General features: G+C 36.9%; 1 pseudogene; it reads left to right on the top strand.

The window, feature by feature from the left end:
- The first annotated feature begins 4607 nt into the window (after positions 1 to 4607).
- On the top strand, positions 4608 to 5993 carry LOC147503346 (uncharacterized; annotated as a pseudogene).
- The last annotated feature ends 6348 nt before the right edge of the window (positions 5994 to 12341 follow it).

Here is a 12341-nt window from a genome sequence, read left to right on the forward strand (position 1 = left end):
TCTTTGATCTTAGCAAGATTGCTTTCCTTTGTGGTTATCTCTGTTTCATTTGTTTGTAATTTGTTTGAGACATCAGCTACTTGTCTTCTTTGCTGCCTGCTAGTCTTTGCACCGAAGTCATTAACAAACCCTCTTGTAACAAGAGGCAGAAATAGTGATGGCTCAAAGGATTAATATATATGGCCATCTCGATATATTAATATCCTCCCGAACTTAATTACACTGAGAATATCTTACAGTTTAGTTTAAAGGGAGTGGATCTGTAATTATGTATACAATAGCTTCTACCTTGACCCTACCGAGTTACTAGATAGGAACCACAAGCTAGCAAATGCCCATTCCAGCAGGGCAACTCTGAATGCACACGCTACTATATCTTTAACTTTTAAAGGGGGTGGACCACATGAGTAGAAGAAGTGTGTTCATAACTTCATATTTTTCTTAGCTGTTTAAGGACTAATCCTACATTCTATCAGCTACGTCAACTTTCAAATACTATAGAACTCACAAACAAACTTCACTAGTTCCTTTCACACTTCCATCCCTTCTATTTATGATTCCCTAATTCTACACTTCACTCCATTTCTACCCTACACTAAGTAAGTATTCAAAGGCTCTTAATGTTAATAGTTTAAATGGAGTGTTGAACTTGATACAGTAGCTTCTAATTTGAGCTTATCAGATCGGAGACACAAGCTAGCAAATCTCCACGCCCAGGGCGCAACTCTAAACATCCATGCTACTAATTAAGCTAACTTTAGAAAAGTTACTAAATGAGCAGAAGAAATTTGTTAATTATTCAAGGCTATATTTTCCCTAATATCTCTATGAACAATCCATAGCTGACAAAGCCTCACTAATCATACATTCAAAGTCTTTCAAATGCTAATAACAATTGAGCCCCATGTTACAGAACCCATAAACACACATGCCCAACTAGATATAACACAAAAAATCAATACTTTATTTCGTGAACATTAACAAACAACTATTCCTAGTAAAAATATCAATCATTTATCAAATCTGACCTGGCATAAGATCGAAACAAGATCTGCGAAGAGTGAAAAATAGAAGAGATTAAATTTTTTGAACAAAGTTCAAACTTTCATCAAACAATTTAAAAATTCAACGAACATTAAGAGATAATCAACAAAACAATGAACCTATGTTCACAAATCCCTTACCAAAATTAGTTTTCCAAATCAGAAAAGTTGAGCGTCACATTGAGAAACCTAACTCGTTCTCAAACCAAAATCTGAAATCCAATTAAACCGTTGGTATATAAGCACAAAAAGTAAATAAGAGAATTGAAGAGGAAAGCACAAAAATAAAAACCTAAATTTTCTAAACCCTAAAAAGAGAAGAAGAAGAAGAAGAAAGAGACGAATAACTAACACTACACCAAAACAGGATATTAGTAACGCTCCAGTTTTTTGCTTAGTAACGGTTTTAAAGTGTAACTAGGTTCCTAACGTTTTATAAGCGTTACAATTATATATAAAGTGTTACCTTAATTTTGCCAAATATGAGAATTAATTTGTTACGTTTTAAAATCGTGAATATTAAATATAACATTAAAATAATAGCTAAATTAGAATTTAAGATTTCTAAATTAAAATTTTCGGTGAGAGGAAAGAAATTTCGGTGAGAGGGAAAGACCAAAATTCTCGCTCTTCTCCCCCTATTTAAGATTACTAATGAATAGCCCTATTTTCATCGCTTCTCTCGTCAAGTTTTTGGGAGTCAAGATCGGTCATTCTTTGCTGCCGCTATTAGGTAACGTGACTTTATCGCCTTCTTCTTCTATGATTTTTCTATGTTTCATCATCTCATATCTCTTTTCAATTTTTCACACACACGGTCTGTATTTTTTTCACACACACGGTCTTCATCTCAATGTTTCAGCCCAATTAGGTAACGTGCTTTATGTTATGATTTATATTTTTCCCGGTTTGTGGATTGTTAGATTAATATTCATGCTAGCAAACACACACACGGTGCGTATAATGAATACCACCAGTCTCCGTTGATGACAAACCCAAACCCAAACTCAATTTCATACGGTTATTATTATTACTGAAGAACCATCTCTTGACAAGAAAGAAGAAGAAGAAGCAGAGGTTTTAACGACGGAGAATCAAAATATGATGGATATTGATTCTTCTTCTTCAATTATTGATGAAGATGATGATTTGGGGACTACTACTACTAATCCAAACACTTGTTTTCCAGATTAGTCTTAAACAACCCACTTCTAATCTCAGGCATAAAATGAGTGTTCCTGGTCTCTGTCGCAATTTCAGGTCACTTTTTTCAACTCCGGACGTCTTTGTTTTCCTTTATTTCATTGCCAAATCATGAAATGAATCATCTTTTTTTGTAATATATGAATTTGATTGAGAAATTTATGATATTTAGCTGGTTTTTATGTTCTGATTGGGGTAATTTGTGTTTTTTGAGGTGCCCCTTTTAGTAATTCTATGTTATAACTGTTTCTCTTGGTGAGGGTAGTTGCCTTGACGCCGGATACTAAAATGCTTGAAACCTATTACACTTTTATGGTTTTATCTTGTTGTTGTGCCACTTTTTAGACAACAGTCGATAAGCATTACTCTAATTTATTGATCCCATTATTGGGAATATGGGTTTGCTTCCTGTTTAAGAGGAGTTTACTTTTTCTAAGCTCTATACTTTGAGTTGTGTTATTTCCAGTTTTATCGTATTCAAAATGTATTGGATTCCAAGATACGGGTGTGGACAAAAAGGCAACTAATAATAATGTTGCTCTTGAGTTGAAATTGTTGGAGAAATTTAGTGAAGATATAAAAAAAGTTTCCGTGATGATAAAGGGTTGGAAGAGTTTATAGGTGTTCGGTTAATGGGTATGGGAAAGCGGTACTTGCTGGGTATGGGTGGTATAGGGAGAGGGATTGGGAAGAATGCGGAACGAGATGTTAAGGTTGTTCAGTATAGAGGAGTGTTTGAAGGTAAAGCTGGTATAGGTTTTGTTCTTCGAAACTACCTAATTAAGGTACAAGTTTACCAAAGAGTTTTATTATAACGTTATGAGTGCCAAAGAATGAACCCGAGTAACTCCTCTCGACTTAAACCCTAGTTTTTGGTTTCTTCCCTCGCCTCAAACAACGCGACGACAATGAAGCTCGTCAGGTTTTTGATGAAGTTGAACAACGAGACAGTGTCGATCGAGCTTAAGAACGGCACTATTGTTCATGGAACTCTCATTAACATCTCTGTATTTATTATTTCCATCTTATTCATCTCTCTCAAAATTTTGAAATAATGGCGATAACTTGATTAAAAAGAGGTTGCCTTCGAATTTAAGAAATGTGACCTTTGGATCTTTGGAAATTGAGAAATTTAACTAATGGTTGGATCTTTCTGTGGTCATAGACACACCTTTAATTTCGGGGTTAATTGAGTTTATCATAAGAAGAGATCGAAATGCAAAATTAGAAAGAACTTTCAAAACAAAATAATTTCTTTGAAAAACAGAAAACAAAGATACGACGGAGAGAGCAATTAGAGCGACGAGCTCTCTAATTTTTTGGCATTTTTTCATATTATTTTTGTATTCTTGTTCGTCTAATAGATGTGGTCTCTACGTAGATCAAACTAGCTAATCGTGATGCACACCATCCGACTCTAAACTGAGATAACTAGTAGTTGTGTGTTTATGAATTGTGTTTCTACTTTCCTACAAGTTATCCGCTCACGGTTGTAGCATTCATTGGCTCACCCTGGAACAAAATCCTGGCTCCGCCACTGATTGTTAGTAGTATCTAACTCCTTTTTTTTTTTTTAGTTTGATAGCGTGGATAGGGTTTTCTAGAGTTCATGCTGGAATGGGTTGAATATTTAAACAAAGAATAACCCATGTCTTGTTTCTGGTAACTGTGGGTTTTAAAAGATAAAATCTGAACTAGTACACAAAGTATCTCTTTTTGAAATTCAGACTCATATTTGAAGCAAGTTCAAAATTTTCAAACTTGTATCGAAGTGATTTGACAGTCCGCATCCTATTGGCTGAGCCTTTGGAATAAAATCTACAATGAACTACATGAGTTTGTATATATGTGCAAACCGATAGCATATATTTATATTTTTTAAGACTGAATTTCGGCAATTATCTTGAGTAGAGTAATACGATGTTGGGGAATGAGAAGTCTTTTATTTTGTCTTGCATTTTGTGCTTTGTATATGTTATAATGCCTTCAAAGTAAAGCGTTTGAAATCAGTCCACACTTAATCCTTCCAAAGGCCAAGTAGTTCGTATCTAATTGTGTTTACCAATTGAAGTACATCTGATCATGTTTAGCAATTTAATGGTTAAAATGTAGGCACCGTTTAGCTTGTTTACCGAGATAGTTCAATATTTATAGAACGTTATGCATCAAATTTTCATAAACAGATAGTGCTAAAAGCCGGGCTAGTAGGAAATGACATTGACCCTATCACTTGTTCCTTGTGTTTACTTGATGTGCTACTTGCGTATGTCTCAACCGATTCCAAAAGATTGGATGAATGAAAATGACAGACTTGGGAGTGTGTATAGGCAGGGGGTTTCCGATTTTATTCTATTCCGCTAGTGGCAAAGACGAAACGTCGACCACGTGTCCTTGCCCATGTAACAAATGTCGAAATAGGAAAAGGTTTGCATATGATATAGTTAGAAAACATTTGATTCATAACGGTATAGAATCAACATATCGTGTATGGGTTTTACATGGTGAGAACCCATATAAGGATCGAATGGTAAACCGAGTTGAAGAAGAAAATAGTGAGAAAGGACTAGGGATAGGGAATTTTGTTGATGTTGCTTATGGCATGCATGAAGAATTAGTGGGTGATTTGAGTGGAGGCGATGGAAGTCAAGCTGAAGATGTTGAACCACCTATTGTTCTAGAACCTGATTTGGGTAAGAGGTACAATGAATATAAGAAAAAAGCAGAAGAAAAATTATACCCCTCATGTGAGGCTCCTGTCACAACCCTTTCAGCAGCTGTGGACCTCCATAACTTGAAGAAGCAGTATAATTGGTCGGGAAATAGTGTGACCGCGCTTTTGTCTTTGTTGAAAACGTGGTTGCCAGATGGAAACACTTTGCCTTCTAAGTATCCTGCAATGAAGGCAATGTTGAAAGATCTGGGAATGAAAGCTGAGTGCATAGATGCATGTGAAAAGAATTGTATGCTATATTATAAGATCAAGCTGATTTGATGTGTCCTCAATGTGAAACGCCTAGGTACAAAGTAAAGGAGGGGAAATCGGGAAAGAAAGAAACAAAAGAGGCGAGAAAAGTATTGAGACATTTCCCTTTGATTCCTAGACTTAAAAGGTTGTACACTATATCATGGATAGCACGTGAAATGACGTGGCACAGTAGAGCGACACCTTCTTGGAATTATATGAGGCATCCAATCGACTCGCTTCAGTGGAAGACATGTAAAGATGATTGGCCAGATTTTGCTAAGGAAGGGCGTAATGTTTGGCTTGGAATTGCAACTGATGGATTCAATCCACGTGGTGTTCAATCCACTGGTTATAGTTGTTGGCCTGTTTTCGTGGTGCCTTATAATCTGCCACCGTCTTTGTGCATGAAATCTGAGTTCCATATGATGTCGTTGTTAATACCTGGGCCGAAGGCACCGAGTCAAAACATCGATGTATTCCTTAGACCACTAGTTGATGAGTTACAACAGTTATGGAAAGAAGGGGTGGCGACTTATGACATGCACAAATAGGAGCATTTTACTTTGAGGGCTATGTTGATGTGGGGCATTCATGATTTACCAGCGTATGGCAATTTATCAGGCTGTGTAACACATGGTTACAAAGCCTGTTCTATTTGTGGTGATGAAACTCCGTCTATGCATCTTCGGAACGCAAGGAAGATCGTTTATACAAATTACCGGATGTTTCTTAAATCTGATCACCCATTTAGGCAAGGCAAGTACTTAGGAGTTAAGACAAAAGAGTTAAACCCTCCTCCGCCAAGGTTAAAGGGAGAAGTAAAATGTTAAATGTTAAGTCGCGGTCCATTATGTACACAGGAAAGTATTAAAAGGTACCAAACGGAGTATAGATGATGTGGATGTGGTTGCTATTGGAGATGATGAAGATGATGAAGATTATGAAGTTACCGGAAGCATGGTATAAGAGGTCTATTCTCTTTGAACTGGAATATTGGCCGAAGCATAAAATTCGACATGTTATTGACGTGATGCACGATGAGAAGAACGTGGCAGAACACATAATAAATGCGATTCTTGACAAGAAAGACAAAACAAAGGATACAGTTCAGGCACAAGAAGATTTGAAGAAAATGGGGATTCATAGTGGTCAATGGATGCAAACAGACCCAATCACAGGGAGATCTGTTAAACCAAAGGCCCCATTTGTTTTGAATAAAGATGAGAAGCTTGAGTTCTGCACAATTTTGAAGAATTTGAAGCTTCCTACGGGTTTTTCATCGAACTTAAAAACATTGTCACTTTGAGTCCTCCCCGGTTTTGCTTACAATGAAATCACATGACTATCACGTGATTATGTGTTACTTGCTTCCAGCTTTGCTTCAAATGCTTTTCCAAAACACCGCGATTTAAGCGTGAGAGCTATTCATCGATTAGCTTATTTTTAATCTTCTATGTTCGAAAGTCTTACTCGAAAGGAAATCCAAGATGCCAAATACATGGTTGCAGAGGCATTGTGTGTATTGGAAAAGTATTTTCCAACCTTTTTGATATCGGCATCCACCTCTTGGTGCATTTGGTGATGAAGGGGCTGATTTGTGGACCTTGTGTATCCTAGGTGGATGTATCCATTTGAACGGTATGTAAAATGCCTTTACTTTTATTTTTTATTTAGTGGCAATTATTATCGAATTTTAAACTACAAAGTACAATTTTGGTTTTGTTTATTTTAATAGGGCAATGAAGGAGTGTAAAAATATTCCGAGCAATAAAACGTTATGTTGAAGGCTCCATTCATGGAGTCCTATATTGTTTCGAAGCATTTAGGTATGCTATGGAGTACATGCCAAATTCTCGGGATGGAAATCACAAAGCTACTCGTGAGGCATTTCTAGATGAAGATGGAGAGTATAGTGATGAGGGGCCTATACTTGAGGGTAAAACCGTGATCCTAGGCAAGGAACAATGGATACAAATCCGTGGGTGGGTTCTTTTTCGATTTCGACATCGAAAAGCTTGATGAACATTACAGGTTTGATTGTTTTTGATAGATTTGACTCAAACATTTACTAGTCTAAAAAGTCGTAATAAATAGTCGTGTCAAACTGTATAAACAAATTGTAGTGAATATCGTGCCTTGCAAGCAACTGCACGTGCCAGAAGAAAAGGGGTAGCAAAGATTTAAAATGGAGATACAGACTGAGTTTATTGTGTGGTTATATGACAAGGTATTATTTTATATATAATTTAGTTTAGTAGGATATTACAATTAGTATTTTAATTTTATCTTTCTAATTGTCATTTTTTTTACTTCACAGTTGTTGGTTGCAAAAGACACAGATTGTGACTTATGGCGATTTGTCCAAGGACCATTGTTCAAAGCTAAAACATATAAAAAATACCGTGTTAATGGTTTTGTGTTCTCTACTAGGTCGCATGACGAAACAGTTTCCACACAAGATAGTGGTGTTTGCATGAAAGCAATCACTACGTTTACGTCGAGTAGGAAAGACAAAAATCCTATTGATGCATCGACTAAGTGGTATGGGGTTATCGAACAGATAATAGAGTTGGACTATCTGACCTTCCAAATGTTGTCTTTACTGCAATTGGGTGAGGGTGGAGGACAAGACCAATGGTTGTAAACTTTGTCCAGATTCTAATTTGGTGATGGTTAATCTCAATAGGCTAAAAGAGTGTTGATCAATACTTTGATGAGCGGTGATTCTTGCTTCGAGGCTAGTCGGTTTTTACTCGGAGGATTTGAGAAATCCTAACTGGTGGGTAGTCATAAATTCGCCTAGGCGATTGACAAGTCGAGTTGATGAACTAGATGCACCAACTGACTTCCAATCTATTCTTGAGGACCAACCTCATTTGCAGCCGTTGATGGAAAGTCTAACCTGATTGTAATAGTTGCACTCTCATATTGTGAGATTTTTAGTTGCATGCGAACTTCTCATTTTCTACTTTTAAATATATAAACTCTTTCTATTTTGAAGTTTGTCTGTGCAGTTGGGTGAAAGGTGTGTTTGAGTTGTTTTTTATCTTTTTTTTTTAATCAAGAATAGTCTCTATAAATGTATACTTTTGAACTTTGTCATTTTTTTGTGGTATCCTAATTTTACCTATTTGTTATAACATTTTTTGTCATATAGTAGGCTATTTAATAATGGCACTAGGTCAATCTCAATCTATTGCTTCCCAGCCATCGAAGTTCAGTCCCCACTTCCATCTCATAATTCAACTTCGGACTCTCACACACATCTCAGCCGGAAACTCACCAACGATTACCAAGTTACCTATAGAGTTCGATGAGGATGGCGTCGTGGGTCCTAACCATGCCAAATGGAATACCCGTGTTGGTATTTATGTTCGATCTCGTATTCCAATTCATTACAAGGATTGGAGGAAAATAGATGGAAGCTTCAAGGATAATGTCCGAATAAATTAATGGTAAGATTTACATGTACTTTAATTTCGATGATAGCATCCATTATTCTTGAATATTAGTATGTTTTTCAAGTCCTATATCTACATGTTGTCCAGCCCTATGTATGGAAATTTACTTAATATGAAATAAACAAAAGTCACTTTGTTCATGTAGGAAGAATTTGAGCCTAATGTTCCCCAAGCAATGGCACGCCGAAGTTGAAAAGGACTTTCCCCAAAAGTTCGGATCAAGAAAGTATGCCCTACTTGAAAAAGAAATTTTGGCGTAGTCTTGGGGCGTGGAAGAAGCTATTGCAAAGATGCCCAGATGGTAAGGACCCAAATCATTGGGCTGTGTTTTGTTAGAAATGAGAGTACCGCTGAAGTGAGAGCTAGAAACGAAAGAATGCAGAGAATGCCAAAAAGAATATATATCGACATACTAATGGGCGGGACACATATGCCCATAAACTAGATAAAATGGTAGGTGTCTATTCTTGCACTAACGATTTCTTATCACATTATGCTAACAACTATTAAGGATTTTTTTTTGTAGGATAAAGAAGATCCTAGCAGAAAACATGGACGGGTAGATAGTTGGAAAAAAGGACATGAGCGTCGTGATGGAACTATATTAGCGAGTGCTCGGACCCATTATGTAAGTTTTAATAACATTGAAGCTTGAACTTACCTGTGTGTTGGTATTGTATATAGACTATGTTGCATATTGTATTACTCATATCGGTGGTTAATATTGTAGGAACAAGTGGAGGCTTCTCAAAAAGAAAGAAAAGAAGCAAGTGCGGTGGTGAGGGCAGTGTAATGGAAGTAGACTTCGATAATGATGAGTTGTCTCAAGTCTTTGGGCCCGACAAAGGGAGTAGAACTCGTGGAATCAGCTCCAACAAGTCTAAGAAGCAATTGCAACGTACAGGTATTGCCAAGGCATTATTGCAACAAGCAAACTCTTCATCCAATTCTGAGTTGAAGGGGGAAATGAATGAGATGAAGTCTTCCTTAGTTAATGTCATGGGCGTGTTAAAGGTGAGTTTGCAGTTTGCACTTGTGCTTTATTGCATACAATATCATTATGTATAACTAATTGTTACTATAAATTGTGTCAGGATGTACTTAAGGCTGTTGATAAGAGCCCAAAACTGTAGTTTTAACCCCTTAATAATCATACTGTTAGACCAATTATGTGAATAATAAGTAAGAGTTAACACTGATTACGCGTTTTTATGCATTTCAGGCTTCAAAGTCCATTATGTGCAGAAATGTGCCACTTTAGCGAGATAAAGGAGCAACAGTCAGCAGAACTTCCGAAGACCATATCTTTAGACTCAAATCTCAGAATTGGGCCTACCTTATGTCAAAACGACCGGCTCGGAAAGAGCTTTCCAATGGTCCAAGCCTTGACCCAATCAGAGGAGCAGAAGTGGACGAAAAGTCTGTTGAAGCGAACTGCAGCTGAAGAGGCCTTTTGAATTTGAAAGACTGGGTTTTGGGCCTGATTCTCTGGCCCAAAACATGGCTCCAAGCCCATGCACGATTTTTGGATCTGAATGTATAAAAACAAAAGCTTAGTTCATTGTTAATGGTAGATAGGGTAGATAGTTAGGTTAGAAAATAAATTAGATTAGTTAGCCTCCATTAAAACCTTAGTTCTAGATCTAGTTTTTATATTAAAGTAATTAGTTTTATTCTTGTTTTAAATTTAGTATTGAATGATTGTTCTCCCTTGAATTAGATAATAAAATAGTTGTTCTTGATTCAATTTCGATTTGTCAATTACAATTGTTAGATCTAATTTCATTTACTACTTGTTATTCAATGCTTAGTTGTTAATTAGATTTTTGTTATTATTTAATTTAGATTAGTGAAATTTCATAAAGTTAGAATCTTTTCATTATGTTTAGTTTAGATTTAATGGGAATTGTTAGTTTGATGAATCAAGGCTAAATCCTCCATTAGAGGGTTTGATGAAGCCTTGATGAAAACTTAGTGGTTAGTATAGAATTGGTTGTAGAATCTATTCCACTCTAGAAAGTCGTGTTTAAGCCATGAGAATGGGTGGGCGACTTCACATGCTAGTTAGTACTTTCGGTAGAAATGCCATGAACACTAGGGATTAGAACTCGAATTTCTTGCCGTAAGATCGTGAGAATCGAGATACAAGAATCTATACTAGGTTATTAAGTTGGATTCGAGGTGGATTCAATTCCCCTATAATCCTTTATCTAGATTAAAAAACAAGCATATTCCCATAGTATTCGTAGTTAAATTCAACGTAGACTCATTTTAGTTTCATCGTAGTATAACACCCTTCGTAAAGCTCTCATTGACTTAAAAATGACTAGTTAAACTTAGAAAACAATCCATGCTAGGGAACTAGGAGTGGAACGAACTTCGTACTCCATTTAGTGCAATTCGCATTGAGAGTAGAAGCTTTGATAAATAGACACGTAAAAGATTAGTTTTAGTTTACTTACGTTTTGGATTCGTAGTTCATTTCGTAGGTAAACTATTCATTTTACATTTATCAAATGGCGCCGCTGCCATCTTAGTTGCACTTTAGCATTGTTTTCTTTGTAGAAGTAGTCATTTTTAAGTCCCATTTCACCCACCCACCCTTGTTTGATTCATACTGTGGTTGCCGTTTCAGTTTTGGAAAAATTCGGAAAAATACGAAAAGCCAAAAAAAGCGACCACCGGCTATCTTCTTGGACTTCGCTTATACATCGAAGCGCCAGCGCAAAAGAGAGCGCTGACCAGCTATCTTCTTCTTGGAGCTTCGACTTTGCCTTGGCCAGCATACTAAGATAGAAGCCTTGCCAGCCTTCTCTCTGAAATTCGGGATTTTCCGCGGTTTGATTTGAACCCGAGTTGTCAAGTTTTTGGTGTTCTAATCTCTTATTTACACTGAACACGCGTAAACAAGACGCTATTCATAAAGCGAAGCAAGGGCGCATATCGGGTATTCCTTTCTTCCACTCCTCGCGATCTTACGTGGGAGGAGTTTTAATTCTAGTATAATCGGGCTTGTTTTTCATGTAGAAATAAATACAACAAAGCCTATCTAGAATTTCACACACTACACCCTCTAATATTATGGTGAAGAAAGAAAGAGACTCCTCTCTCGACTTTTATAAAGCTTTGGCGATAGCCCTAAATCTTGCATCGTTCTAGCGGACCAAACGGGATTTTGAATTCCCCAAACATATTTAATCTGTTACCCGTTTTCCATGGTCTAGACCATGAAAACCTTACCAACATCGCGTAGGATTGAACAAGTCCTTACAACATTCCATCATCCTACCGTTGATGCGGAACAGATTAAACCGAGGGTATTTCCCTTCACCTTAGCTAATAAAGGCGTCTTGGTTAACTGTCCAAGCCTAATTACAATGGACTCGTGGGCCAAACTTGTTCAAATTGTTTATGGAACATTTTTACCCACCCCTAAAGGCGGATGAGATGCTTTCCAAGATTCATTTTTTCCGACAAAATCCTCATGAATCATTTTACGAGGCTTGGAATCGTTTCACCGATCTGCTTATAGAGTGTCCACACCATAACTTAGCTAAAGACACGTTAGTTAGTGCCTTTTTCAAAGGACTTCTACACCACCATAAAGAAGTCCTTGACATAATGAATGGGGGGTAGTTTCCTAAGTAAAGGAGCCAATGAGGCTTACAA

Source organism: Coptis chinensis, chromosome 4, assembly GCF_015680905.1.
Source record: "Coptis chinensis isolate HL-2020 chromosome 4, ASM1568090v1, whole genome shotgun sequence".
Classification (NCBI taxonomy): domain Eukaryota; kingdom Viridiplantae; phylum Streptophyta; class Magnoliopsida; order Ranunculales; family Ranunculaceae; genus Coptis; species Coptis chinensis.